The 14,772-nt window shown below is 30.9% G+C and overlaps 1 protein-coding gene across 4 annotated transcripts in view; it reads left to right on the top strand.

Annotated features, from left to right (window-relative positions):
• LOC121117912 (neural cell adhesion molecule 2) overlaps positions 1-14,772 on the top strand; it is a 236,131-nt gene that overhangs the window by 88,446 nt on the left and 132,913 nt on the right. The window lies entirely within an intron of this gene.

The following is a 14,772-nucleotide window of genomic DNA, read 5'->3' as shown; positions in this document are numbered from 1 at the left end:
CATGTAAGTAACACACACCGATATGTTTTAAATAATGTTGCACATGCTCCATTGGACTTACAGCTACAGGATTTTGCTGGAGTTGAAATATATCTCAGAAATTGCATGATATTTCCTTATAAAAACAATTATGATTCGTGTAAATTTTTTATCATTTCAATATTAAATTAGCATGGTACTATTTTAAATGAGTCAATATCCCGGTATCCCTATAATGCCGGTATACCGAACAACACGACCTAGTATGTACTATACTGTACACTTAAGGGTAAAAAATAATGTAGAGTAAAAAAAACGCGTTATGAATATGTTTGAAGAGGGTAAAATATTTCAAAAATGTCGTTCGATTTTTTTTATATTTTATTCTACAACTATAAATATGTGTTTAACAATCTCTGTAGGTCGGCTTTAATGTATATATGTGGAGTACAGAGTGTACTTACATGCATATATGGAACACAATATATGTCTACATATATTGTACAATGTACCTATTTAAAAATATAGATTCAAACTTTTGTTCTTCTCTATAAAGGTTGAGTAATACCTTTACAGTTTAAGTCGTAAGTCAAAGTAATTTACTGACAGGGCTTCCAAAATCAGTAACTTGATTTCCCAGAGCTACAAACTTACTATTTCACTCGGGCTACTAAAAATTAACCCTCCCTGGCCGACAGACTATCTAGAAATATATCTAATATCTTGGAAGGCTTAGACATGGCTTTATCTCAGAATGTTGAGCACAAAGGTCACGAGATATATGAGAAGAGAAGACTTTGACTGGAGTTTCAAATAAAATGAAACACTCAAAAAAGATAAATTATGTTTAAATGGGGAAAAACCGGAATTGAACGTGATCAGCCTGACAATTAGAATAATATTTGGGAGGAGTAAATTTGCTGAAAGCAGCCATGAGATGAAGGAACTAAAAATAACTCCACTCTTAATCAAGCACTGGTATAGGTAGTGATGAAAATCATTTGTATATTGGGTTTGCTGAAAACAGAAAATCAACATGACAATTTGAAGAGTGTTTTGGAGCAGATAAAGAATAATGCTCCTCACGTTTCATTAGATACGTAACAATCAGCTGTGAGAAGGAAGGAGGGGGATAAATAAATAAACAAGGACAACGGCAAGAATTAAACCGATCTCAATCCTCAATTCTACTCGGATTCCAACAACGACTTAGAATTATAACTCTGCAACAAATCTTCAGGGTTGAGCTTCGTCTTTTATGAGCACACACGAATGTCCAATTAGGTTTTGAATATAATTGGATGTAGTAGGAAAGGAAGTTCACTACTCAGGATTTAAAAAAAGAAAACAGTAAAGGAACAGAGAATTCATTCTTCAGATTACCAATTCAAAAAATCAAATAAAAAACCTGGATCTGCTAAAAAAATGCAAATGATTTACATCACTAGATATAACAGCAAGTCCAACAAAGATATACACATATAACTCCATGACAAATTCTGTGAGTTATCTTTCGTCTTTCAAGTACTTGTGATTATTTTATACTAATTGTTATCTCTTCAAGAATAAAAGAATAATGATGACAGCTTTAACAAAAGAGGACAATCTTCAAATTTCATTTTTTTTAAGAACTGCTTTTGACAAAAGAGAAAATATTATCTGAATTTGAGGAAACTGTTCCCTACACCACTGGTATTTTCAAATTAGTCAAAATAATCCATTTTATTCTTCTTGTTCTGTGTTAATAAATGTTCCAAAAGTGTTAGTTATTGTAGATGTGTGATCATTTGCATTAAATCATTAAAAATACACATGCTCCTTTATTTTTTCTATCAAACCCGGAACGGAAATTTGTCAATCATGTTCAAGTGTCATTTTCTAGACTTGCAATTAAACTAAAGAGCTCAGGCGGTAAAAGGCCTAATAGCTATGCTAAACGTTTGTTATCCATAACATAAGAAAAAAAATTAGCTTGAAGCTTCTCTCAAGTGTCGTCCGCCGACTATCCATCAGTTTCTAACCATAAAATAACCTCGTATGACAATGCAGACTTTTACTCAGCCAGCTTGTATTTATAAAAACTCGTATGTTGAGGCAATCGTATCACAAGAACTTACTGTATTTGAATGTTTTCTAAACATACTTATCTGATTTGTACATATATCTTTTTTATGTTAATGTTTTATGAATGAGAGTTACTTTAGTAACATGCTGATGGAGAAGACAAATTAGAGACTTTTAGTTTAAGAGATATAATGATTTTTTTATCACTTTCAAAACATTGTAAATACGTGAAATAAAGGTAGCATTTGAGAAAAACTATTTTCGATTGAACTTGATTTAGATAAAAAAAAACCCTGGATATGTATGTGCTTGTAACTGCAATTAAATTTCTTTTAGAGCTTAAAATTGTTAAGTTTGTTATATTTTAAAATATTTGTCTTTTTGTTTCGGGTTCCAGTGAGATAACCTTTCAAATCAATTGATTTTGATGAGAAAATATCCTTTACAGTCCTTATGTACCGAATTGGGTACAATTTTTAATAAAATTATGTTATGAAAATTTCAAATGCAAAGAATTATTTTTTCTTATAACATTCTGGATAAAGAGACAATATTCTTACTGCCATTCAAATATATATATATATATTTTAAAGTGAAATAATTTAGGCGGTAATGGTTAAATGAACCAAGTTCGTAAATTATTGAAAAATCACATTCATCTTGTAATTTACGTCATAAGTAAACAATAGAAATCTATTCTACGTTTCATTCATATTTAAAAATAAAAACACAACCAAATGTTAATAAATTTATACAGGGTGAGGACTCAGAATTTATAATCCTCTTCGAGGCTGTCTAGCCTCAGTTCTAAAAGTTCTTATAATTTTGTAATTTGCGCCAGTCCAAAAAGGTGACAAGAAGCTACCATTTCATATTTCTTTTGTTTTTGTGCAATCAAAAATGTCCAAGCAATACGGGAGAGGGTGTGTCATCTTCTCTGCGGCCAAGTTGATCTACAATAAGAAGATCTTCACTGTGGACAATGTTCTAAATAGGAGAAATGATCACTTCTTGGCTGCATCAAGAGCTCAGGGCTAGGGAACCTTCAGAACCAAACAATGTCGTGGGGTCCAACGGCAGTAAGATGCCTCCTTATTTCTTCAAGGCCAACAAAAAAGTCAACATAGACGTCTACTACAAGATCCTCTGTTACCATGTCTTGCCATGGTTGAAGAGCACGTTTTCTAAGGACAACTATGTGTTTATACAAGACGGCATCCGGAAAACACTTCCAGAAATGTGCAACATTACTGCCTTCTGGCCGGCAGACTTCTTGCCTTGGTCCTCACCCGACCTGAACCCCTTAGACATCCCTACTTTTTGTGTCTTGAAGGGCAAGACTTCTCACCCAAATGTCGATGCCTAAAGGCCAAAATTAAAGAGGAGTGGATGAATTTGTCCTCCGACTTCATCAAGACCAGCTGTGCTTCTGTTCTTCCCTGTATTGAAGCCCTCATTCAGAATGGAGGGGAATATATTGAATAAAAAGTGTAGAAAATCGTTAAATTACCAACTTTTCCTTCAGAAGTTTGCCATAAAACTGGCACAAAAAAAAAAGAAAAAAATAGAAGTGAAAACGGCTTTTTAAAATTTTCTTATTTTTGAGTCCTCATCCTGTAATTTAAGTCAAAAATTTAGGAGCCACCTCTAAACTTCGCTCAAATGTTACATTTTTTTTTTTGTCAGAGTAATATAATTTAATTTTTACAACCAATTGGGAGTGTGAGGAAATGAAAATAAAAACTTTAAAAAAAAAAAAAATAAGAGCCACTGACTGTTAAAATGGAAATGACCTTCAACTCATCATTATTATTGAGTGCATGGACTGGAAAAGAAAAACTTATTTTTTTATTAAAGATGTTTTGATAGATTTCCATCAATTTGTTCATCTGACGTCATTTGCAAATGAATAATAGGGTATTCAAATGGAATGCTTCATTGAAAAAAAATAATATATATTTTTTTAAAATTATTTATTACAAATTACATTTGTAGTGCGTCAGCATGAACACATTCGAGAACAAAAATAAAGAAAGAAAGAATCATAATTAATTTTTTTCACTACATATAACATACAGCCCAATATTTCATAGACATATTGGAGTAAATTGTAGGCTTTAATTTAAGGGACTTAAGAACTTCTATATGAACTCTCAAATAAAATCAATTAATTTTTGATTATTTTATTGTGGCCATCAATTTCGAGTAATTAAAGGGCAATTTGAGACACATCCAAACAGTTGATAAGAATAAATTGATGATAATTGGTCAAAGAATACAAAGGTAATCACTATCGGTACTGATAAAATCTACTCTAGCTTGATTTTGTGTTGATGGGACACGTTTCACTTATTTTTTACATGGGTAACTCCTGACTCCTTTCAAAACTAGAAATGAACAAAATAAAGACTCTCTCATTGATAGACTTATGTTATTCCGCACTCATTTTCTATAAAAGCATTTAAAGTTTAAGAAAATAAAATTAGTTCAAGAGATAAAAAATAGATACACACATATTTATAACAGAAAAAAAAAGAAAAAAAAAGCTAAATTCGAATTTAAATGTCAATATAAATCATTGTATGTAGTATATGTGACTACTAGAGCACTGCTTTCTTCTAAATGTTCCTTGTTACTGTTTTTTTTCTTTCTTCTTCTTCTTTTTAAGGCAAGTTTGTAATTTATTACCTATCAGTGCTTGCTCCTTTAGTTTCTTCATGCTCTGCAGTTGGATGTTTATAAAAATAATAGTCTTTATAGCATCATAGGAGGAAGCTTAAAACAATGACGTTTAAATTTAGGTCGTTTTTTTATATGACTTAAGGGTCAGAGGTGAATTACAACTTTAACCTCTAATAAAGAAACATTCTTACCTATGGATAAATCCTGCCGTCTGTAAAGTGGTACTAAAGCCAAGGTCATCAAGGCCAAGAGTTATCATTTATAATAACCTACAAATTGAAAATTTCTCTTGGACTTTTATATCCATAAAATATAAATAACTTTGTATTGTGTGTTCTAATTTTTGAATTTAGAACACTTGTCTAGTTCAAGGACTAAACAGGTTTTTGTATTTAAAATCGACACAATTAAAGATTTTTCAAGTATGGCATATTTTTATTCAAAGAAACTGACTGACTGCTTATAAAAAAAAAGTTAAACATTTGATTTGAGGTAATACGTCTGTAACCCTGAAAGATCATAAGTCGTCATTATTTACTTGGTACAGTCCAGTATGGTGTAATGGGGTTAAGGGGAGTACATATATTTCATAGTTTTGTTGTTGTTGACAAATTAGTACCGTTTAAAAAAACAACCACTTTTTACAAATAATATGAGTCCCAACGAATTCAAATGTTGTCTTAAGAGACTTCCGTTTAATACAGCATTTGCTAGGCAACAAGTTCGCATGGTTTTAAGTAATTTTCAAACCTGTAAGATCAACTAAAGTATTAATGTACATTACTTTATTCATTTTTATATTACTTTTTTCTTTTCTATTCGAATCATTTGGTCACTAAATTGTACACCTTCCAGTCACATTGTCTGGTATATTTAGTGGACAATATACTTCTTGAACGATAAGAAAGAGCCTTAACAAATATGGATACAAAAATTTTTCTTAAAAATGTATACTATGTGAACACTGTCCCCATCCTTCATATTTCAAATATATATAAACTTGAGCAAACAATTGCCTAATCCATCATTTCTGTAAACTTAATTGTCACTTGTTAACTTTTTCCAAACATTTTTTAAAAGAATGCTTTCACTCAATAAAAAAAAGAAAAAAAAAGAAGAGAGCTCCAGAAGATTTTGGCTCCTTTGTCCAGGACCTTAAATCTACAAGTTATGGATTTGCAAAAACCAAATAATGATAGGGTAAGGCTTGAACTTACAAAGATGTAAATGCATATCCATACATAATTTGCAGGGTAATAAGTAAATAAATAAACTTTTAAAAGAAATTGTGTAATAGTAAAACGAATAATAAAATAAAAACAATAAAAAAATCTTGTATTATAAAAGATTTTGTATGTACGTACATACATTTGTATGAGAAGGGGGGATATAATTTTTTTTCTTAGATCATTATTTGAGTTTTTCATTAAGAAAGTAAAAAAAAATACATGGAAAAACAACAAGAACATCCATGAAAAAAGAAGAACGATAAAAAAATCAATATTGGATATTAAATTAGTCAGAATCAAGCCTTTTAGTCTCCGATTTAACATATTTAGTACATTATTTACCTACCATCCCTCTGCGTGTACTGCTTCTTCTCTTACCCCTTATGTACTCGTCAATTACTAATCATTAGTTTTTTTCTTGTCAATTGCTCTGACTGCCCCAAAAGTGCATACTCATTTAATTTATTTATAATAGTTTGTGTTTTTTTAAATACAATTCATAAGGATCTATAAGAACTAGTGTTGGATCGGTTTAAACATACTAAAAAAACTACATTCCTATCAATCCGGTCCTAATAAAATGTATTAGTCCTACCACATGTCTTTATCGGTCTTTTAATGTAACTGCGTAGATGTTAACTGCCTCCTTTCAGCTGTTTAACATAAACTCTTTCAAAGAGACCAGATACTTGAAGTTTAAAGTAGTAAGAATGTAGCTTTATAGGTTCTAGCTATAATTGATTATTTTCTTCGTTTTTAAATAATTCAATCGTAGCTAGGATTGAGAAAAACAAAAAGATAGCCAGGACCGTAGGATCGTTAAAGAGATCGGACCAATAAAAAAAGACTGAAACTGATTAGTCAATTAGTCCAAAGAGCGATTTAACGTAAATAATAACTAGTTATTATTATTTATATATCCACTAGATGGTGTTACTCGTATATCAGAAGGCAAACTGGGCATTATTCCAGCACATTTTGTTGTTGGTTCCATTATCTAGAGCTATTGATAAAATGAATTTAAAGCTTAAACTATACGACTCAGCAGCATTTCCACTAATTGCATTTAAGTGTGGTCTTTTAAGGATGCAAATGTCCTTGTAGACTGGGACGGCTGCAACAGTTAAAAACTCGAGTTTTATACAGAATAATAACTTTTGATGAACTTAAAACTATATCTTTCAAGCTCTCGAATAATTATTAACTTTCAATATATTATAGAAAATTAAGATCCTGTATAATTTGATTTAAACTCTAGATCAGTGAGTAGTATTATAAATTTGATCAATTCACTCTGACAGTCCTCTGCCACAACCCTGTTCTGGCTAAAAAAACATACTTACTCTGAGTTGTGATTATTTGAAATAATAGAGAAGAATAAGTCAAAGAAGGAAAATTTCTTTACACCTACCTTAAATTTCACCTCAAGGAGTGTATTTTCAATATTAAATGTACTGATAGCAAAAGAATCAATAATTTAAGTTACCACAAAACTTTGAAAAACTGACGGTATCACTACCAAAAACTGTTCCTCCCAAAAATGATTTTTATCCTTTAAAATCACTTTGATCAAATGCTTCAAAGAAAATTTTACAAAAATGATTTATATTCGAAAGGAGGGTATGTTGCAACTGTCCCCAGTATCTTCTATACTTAAACAATTATCCTAAACATCAACAATCTTAATATATTTTTTTGGTAAGATATTGATTTGTCCATTACTCTTCCACCTTTAAGGGTCCTTAACATAAATTTGTCCAACTCTATTAAAATATTGTGCATTATTGAATATCACTACTATTAAATACAGGTTAGTACAACGGTTGGGTAGAATAAGAAGTGATTAAATCAATATTATTTAACTGATGCTTAATACCAACTGATACAACTTCAAAAGGGATTGAAAATCGGACATTAATTATTGATTGTTAGTATAGCGACTATTTTAAATAAATGGAAATTCCATTCCGTTGTTTAACAATCATATTTTTCCAACAGGCAGTTGCTTATATCCTCGGGAATTTTAGATCCATTTCCCAGTCCTTTCAGTTTTATGTATTTATTTATTATAAAAGTTTGTAAGATATTTGTGACTGACTGCTGAAAAACTCATACTATTGAAGCCAAATAATGATATGAAAACACTGGGATTTCTCATTACTCGGTGCTTTTTATTGAGCTGGATAATTTTTGCTAGTAAATAAGGAATACTGTAAAGTATTCCTTTTTATATTTTAAAAGAAATAATACATGATTAAGACTATCTCTTAATCATGTATTCTCAATTATATTTTTCTTCATTTTATCATTATCACTTACAGTTCATATATTGGGTATTTAGAGCGCACGAGTCCAGCTTCTTGGAATTCCGAAGACCGGTCGGACCTTTATCAAAAAGCTTAAAAAGTAAGAGTTATGAAAGGATTATTTTTACGGAGATAGAGCTTCTATAATTTTGAAAATCACGGCCCCATCTGTAGGCTAAAAGTTAGCTTGCACATCAATAGAATCTATGTAATTCAAATCATAAGTCGAAATAAATTTACCCCAAGGGTCTCTTGAATTGATTTTTATCTCCCAAAACTAGTAGTAGCATTTAATTCACATTATGTTTAATTACAAGGTTTCATTAGGCAACTAAACGACAGCTGAAACAAAATTAAATAAGTTTTGTCTTTGTAGCATGTCTCTAGGTGTAAAAATGTAGGAGCAACAACGAAAAAGGAAATGCGTGTGCAATTTTCTCCGTGCCCGTGTCACTGCCGAGAAGGGTGCAGAGACTGTTGGGATATCCATCTTGACTGCCTACAATATCAAGATGTTCATTACAACCCAAAAACTTATGCAGCAAAAATATGGCTGACTTTTGGTCTACCTCCATGCCACCCTCCCCTAGCCTTGACCCCAGTCCCCCTGGACTTTGCAGTTTGGAGTGTCTTAGAAAAATAATTTCTGCTGCACCTCTCATCCAAATTTATATTTACTCCAAGCTGCCATCATGAGAGTGTGATACGACATGGATACAACCTTCATCGACAATACCTGCCAATCTATCCACTAGTCTGTTGAGGCTGTTTTTGCTTGTGAAAGAGGACACATTGAATAAAAAAAGATGAATAAAAGTATTGTTTAAACATATCACATCATTTCTTGATTAGATAAAAATCACGTTTCTCGTAATTTATTAATGGTACCGCAAGTTCTGAGTCTGCACTCGGTAGAAGACGCATTTTATGTCGGCTCAAATCATATTCTTGATAAGTGTTTCAACAACATCTTTAGAAATGAATAAAATATAAACAAAGAATAAAAAGAATATTTATTAACATGAATTCTTGGATACAGTAAATTGGTTTTTATAAAAAATATGGTTAGGGCTATTATTTATTATTCCATTCCTAATTAAATATATCCAATGAACTTTGCCTCATCATTTATAAACAAACATATTTATATTCAAGCATGTAAAACTGACCTTAAAGAAGATTCTTTTTTGATTCATCGAGTGTCTGGCTTAGAGATACTGTTCCATGAACTACTAAAGCAAAATGAATAAAAGAATGAGTTAGGGCAAATGGGCCAGAAAAGATAATTTACGACCCATTTATAATTAAGTGAAACCAAATTTGTTTTACAATGTTCTAATTTCTTTACCTGGCTCATGTATTAGTAATAATATTTGTAAAAAAGAGAAAAATAAGAATCTTAATCCGCACCTCGTAAATAATCGATAATTGGAATAAATTAACAATTCCTCTGTACCTACATAAATATTTACCAAATATTATAGCAGTCCTAAACAAGGAATATTAAACTTGTTTTTGTTTTTATACTTCTTTTATTCTTGACCATCAAAAGAAGGCCTTGCATCATTTCTATTATGTTGTTCACCGAATAGTGTGGACTTAACGGATTATCATCTATGCTTTAGCGGTTCTGATCTGCCTCATTCCTATCCCATTTTATAATACAGGTGGCCGCGTCTAAAACTGAACACTCCTTTAAATTTTACAGCTTGAGGGCTTGACGAGGGATTCTCTTGTAGACCTTAAGGCCAAGATCTTTCTTAACTAGCCTATCCATGGTCCTTCTGCTAACGTTGAACTCCCTGGAGATGCTGATAACGGTGACATTGCCTCTCTTGTCCTCGACATACTTTTTCACGGCAGCAACCACTTCGTCCGACCTTCGAGGCATTGACTTAGATCTTGTGCTCGCCTCAGGAGTCTCTTTGGCTATTACGCTGTAAACGGTGGTGCAGCTGCAGTTCAGAACCTTGGCAATTTCAGTGGGAGCTTTTCCACGCGCGGAAAGTTCCAAAATTGCAACTCGACGTATCTCCATATTGTTGGCCTTTGTTTTACTGTTGCAATTTAGATTTTGCTGGAGTTTTGTTGATAACTCGTCAAGACCCTTGCCTCAAAGTATAAACCGGTTTCAACTCAATAAAATCACGAATATGTACATGGCTTAAAATTTAAAGGAGTGTTCAGTTTTAGACGCGCACACCTGTAAAATTAGTACTTATGTAATAGCAGGGACAGTCAGGGAGAGGTAGAGACAGACCAAACACTATTGTTATAATCCAGTTAGGTGGTCGCCTATGGCAGCATATTCAAAGTGATGGCTATAAATCTTTGTCGATTAAGTAATTTTTAACTTTTTTTTTTGTATTGCCAAGTGTGGTAAAAATCCAGAAGCTGTATTCGAAAACTGGGTAGAGTTTGTTTGAATGAGTGATATCTTGTCTGGAGGAAGGATGCCACTTCATTATTTTTGGTTGGTACTTTCAAACTCAAGATTCATGAAGAGGTTCTTTTACGTATATAGTGTTTACCGTATTGAAATACGGTTCACAGTAACCTGCTTTTATCATTTTATGGCTCACAAATCGGTCCAGACCCACGGTCCAAGGTATCACTAATATAGACAGAATATCGTTTTAACTCAATGATGCATTTGTGGGTCAATATTTTCTTTTGAATATAGATTGTAGACCCATAAAGTTATCTTATGAGGGAAGAACTGCTTTTATACTAGTTTCTAAATAGCTATATTAAAACTAATAAATGTTTACTGTTATTTTTGTCGTAGGTGTTAATAATATGTGTGTAGTATATCTATGATTATTATTCATATGTTGAGATTTACAATTCCTATAGGACTATAAATAACCGCCCATTGTGATGAAAGAAAGATTGCAAAACATTGTTCCAGAAAAGAAAAGAGAACGTCGGCTTTTCTTGCGGAATGAGTGTTTGTGAATGACCGAAATTTACATCAATTTTCAATTTTGTACACATTTGCATATCTCAGCCATTCGTCGACATTTTTTAAAATTTCAATTTGAAATCTTGTAAAATAAGATTGTGAAAGTCAATTCTTTTGTGGGAGGTCGAAGTAGATTTTTTTTACCTATACTGGATGTAAAATTAAATATGGTCCACTATTTTAAAGTACTTTTAGAGGTATGACTAATTGCAATCCAATAGTTTTAAAATAATAATTACTCAGCTGTTATTATTCTACGATCAGCAATAAAAAAATCACAATGCATTTTGGAGATGCCAAACAAAATCCACAATCAGCTTTTAGACATGCAACACCCACTAACGCCAAAATGTGCAAGAAATTCAATGACGTCTTATGTGAGTAGTCGACCTTGAAACCTAGCAATTCTGTTAAACTCAACCATAATTTGGTCTAACCAAATAAAGCATCCATCCTCATCTCACCTTAACCCTCTTGATTGAGGCTAGGATCATGTACCGAATTTGATTGTTCTCAAGAAACCAACCATGGACTAAAATTGGCAAAACTTAAGCCAATATATATTATTATGGTCTTCTGGTGACTATGAGATCAATCAAAGCACGTCATCGATGGCAATGGGCTTCATATTGAACAATATAATATGAATTTTTGGTAGAATAATTCAAAATATAAATTTTATAGTCATAAATGTTTAAAAGATAAATACTGAAATGTTTCGATAATCTAAAGTCTGTCAGAATTAATTTTACAACCGGTACGTAAATGTATTGATTTGATATGTATCAAATGATTTGCAGAATTGTACAAAAATAATAGAAAAATCCCTTCCTCAGATCCCAACCTTCAATTTTGGAACCCCTTGTCAAAAGGATTGTACCCATGAGGACATCTATAAATAAGTTTAAACTATTAATATGATTCGAAAACTGTAGAATAAGTTTTATTGAAACATGGAAATGTGATTTAATTTTCTTATCATAGGCAGACCTTCTTTTTTATGTGGGGTAAATTAACACAAAAACAACTTTGAACAAGCATAAAGAAAAGAGAGAAATGTCACATTTTTTTATACAGGCCAATATTTTATAGACATTGGGATGAGTTGATAAACATAAGAATATGAAGTATGGCTTAAAACCTTCTTTTGATTTATGAGACTGTATTTGGCCCCGATATTATCAATTTCAAATATATAACACTATAAACCAAAATTCAGGTCTTGGAACTCCCGCTTGCTAAAACCCACATTTATTATTGTTATTTAAGCCATAGAAAATAATAGGCTTTGTCTCTAAAGCCATTTTTTTATATCACGTTTTTAAAATATTTTATTTGTATTCAGAGCCATACTTCGAAATAAAAAAAACTTTATAGATGAAAATTTAGGACAATAACAATTAATAAAAAAATATTCCAGCATTCAAAAAATTAAATATTTAGTAAGTTATCGTGAATACACTTCCTAATTAATGGGTCTAATCATACAAAAATCCAGTAAAATGAAGAATCTTATACGGAAGCAAAAAATCTTTTCATTTTTTTAATTGAATTATATAATCTCTAAAATAAAGAAAAATCCTTGAATTATAATTTAATGAGATTTTCCGTAAAAAAAAGTTTAATTTTGATTTATTTTTTCAGTTTAACTTTAAATTTTCTGATGGAATATTAAATAAATATGTAATGTAAGGTTGTGTGATAATGTTTCCCAATAAAAATATAATAAAGTCGATTATTTGATAAATTGTAAGAAAAAAGAGGAATATTTTAGAAACATGAAAATTTCGCAAGTAAACACAAATAGGTCGATTAGACTACATAATTTGTAGAGCATAAAAATCAAACATATTCTATATCAAACAAAATTTAGTTGAAGTGAATCTTTCTGCCTCTGAAATATTAATTATTAAGCAAAGCGCTGTTACATATTGTAATCAAATAATATCTAGTTATTTCAGTGTCATGTTACATTTTTCACATTAGTTTGTGTAAGTTTGCAGCGGCTCCAAAGGATTAATCAAAGTAATTTGTTCATATAAATTGACAAACAGTATTAAACAATGAGTACAAAAATAATCCATACTTAACTTTGATAAATACATTCCAGTTTACTTTTATGTTGACGGATTTATATATGTTCGCTTTTAATTAAACACAATTTGGAGGGGGGTCGAAAGAAAAAGAAATTAAATATATTTTAAAAATGTGGTACATATATAATATAATAAAATTTTATTCTATTTCAACACTCATTTGGAAATGAAATGAAGAAAAGATTCATTGTGAAGGAAGAATGAAAACATTATGTACAAATAATAAAAAATTTGATATAATTTCTATCATTATTATCCATAATTAATTATTTTCACATATTTTGAATTATTACAATAATAGAAAGAAAATGAGAAAAAGAAAAGAGGAGGAATTCAAATTGAAAAATATCTGTCAATAAACAAAAAAAAAAAAATATCAAAATGAATAATTATACAAACATATGTATGTATATTTGAAGAAATCGATTATTTTTTATTTAATTGCTTTAATAGTTTAGTTTTGAATGGAATCTTACTTCTATGTGGGCTTCCCTCTATCAATGTTGTCTAGCAACTGTTAGCAGATCTTTTATCTTTACTTTTACAAGAATATGCCAGATAGAGTTGATTTGAACTGAATCGATTCAATTATATATTAGAAAATTAAAGAAATTAAGACCTTCATTATTCCAACGCTACTTCTCTGGGAAGTTTATCCACAACAGACACTAAACAATCCTTCTAACATCTTGTGAACATTATTATTTTACTTCAACTTTTATTTTAATACGTAATTTGTAATACACGAGTGGTATTATTGGCTGGAGTAATTAGACCTCAGCTAAAAGACAAATTTTGCTTAATAATATAGAAGAAATCATCAGTTTTACTTTTTGTTTTTCGTGAGCACACTCACACGGAGCTACTCAATACCTATATCTAGTGATGTTAATCCTGTCTGTGTTTTTTGGAATTGGTAATTTGAAGAATGCATTTTCTGTTTCCTTTTCTAAATAGATTCAATTATATTTAAAACCTTATTGAAAATTCATGTGTGCACATAAAAGACGGAGAGTAACCTTGATGATTTCTGGAAGAGGTTATAATTGTATGTCCTTGTTGGACTTGGAGTGGAATTGAGGATCGACATCCGTGTAATTCTTGCCAATGTCCTAGTTTATTTCTTTCTCGCCCTCCTTCCTTCTCACAGCTGATTTTGCTGATTTCTTCCAAAACATTTTTCCAATTGTCAGTGTACCCATCTTAATTTTTGCCTTCATTTTTTAACATGCCCATTATACCCACATTTGCATCACTATTCGTAATTTTTATCGATTCGTATAATAAATGTATTAAATAGAAATTTATTATTTTTCAAATATATGGCTGTAGTAATGTATAAGGATGTGAAAATTGTCAAAATCCTCTTGAGCATACCTTTAAATATATATACATTGCAATATATGATTGCAAGATGTTAGTGCTCCTATTGATTATTTCTCCCCAATTTG

This window comes from Lepeophtheirus salmonis, chromosome 5 (assembly GCF_016086655.4).
Source record: "Lepeophtheirus salmonis chromosome 5, UVic_Lsal_1.4, whole genome shotgun sequence".
Classification (NCBI taxonomy): Eukaryota; Metazoa; Arthropoda; class Copepoda; order Siphonostomatoida; family Caligidae; genus Lepeophtheirus; species Lepeophtheirus salmonis.
The sequence above is the reverse complement of the archived record's forward strand: the minus strand, read 5'-3'. Positions and strand labels throughout refer to the sequence as shown.